Consider the following 728-nt stretch of genomic DNA (forward strand, 5'->3'; position numbering starts at 1 on the left):
GATTTCAAGACGAAATTTACACACAATATTCAACTAAATAGTATCAACAATATTTATTTTGCATTTTTTGTTCTAACACGACCTTTTGTATCAGAAATTTAAGGTAACAAACTTCGCTAACAAAAAAACTTTTTTTGCATTAAGAGCATTTATTTTCACTTGGTATAATCTTGTAGGAAATTCAAATCCCGCATTTGCTATATTACACTTTAATTTATGTCTAACACAACAATAATACAGTCCGATAACGGATTTGTGTTAAACACATTTCGGACTTGAACATTAGATTTTATTTTAACGTCGAACAATCGCTCTGTACTGTAAAATGAACACTGATTCGTACAAAGTTTAGGTCGCGTTTTCTATACAACTAGTTGACCGATCTTCATGACATTTTCGCCAAAATATCAAACCTGATAATAGCATCAAGTTTTGGGGGGATCATTTTTCGCTAACAATAACGCATATAGTAAAATGGCTTAGTTTTTTCGCATGAAAATCACTTCGCTGAGAATGAAAAAAATCCCATTAAAAACAAGTACATAACAATTGCTATCATTCGATAGGGAATTCTGTTCTGCACGGTTTGATATATGATACTCAACAATGGTCTGATAACAAGGAAAAATGCTTCAAGACAACACATTAGCACTCATAGAAATTTTGAACTTTTAAGTATCTAGTCTAACTGAATGACGTTATAAATAGCAAATAGCTCACAAAACTGT

Source organism: Dreissena polymorpha, chromosome 2, assembly GCF_020536995.1.
Source record: "Dreissena polymorpha isolate Duluth1 chromosome 2, UMN_Dpol_1.0, whole genome shotgun sequence".
NCBI classification, from domain to species: domain Eukaryota; kingdom Metazoa; phylum Mollusca; class Bivalvia; order Myida; family Dreissenidae; genus Dreissena; species Dreissena polymorpha.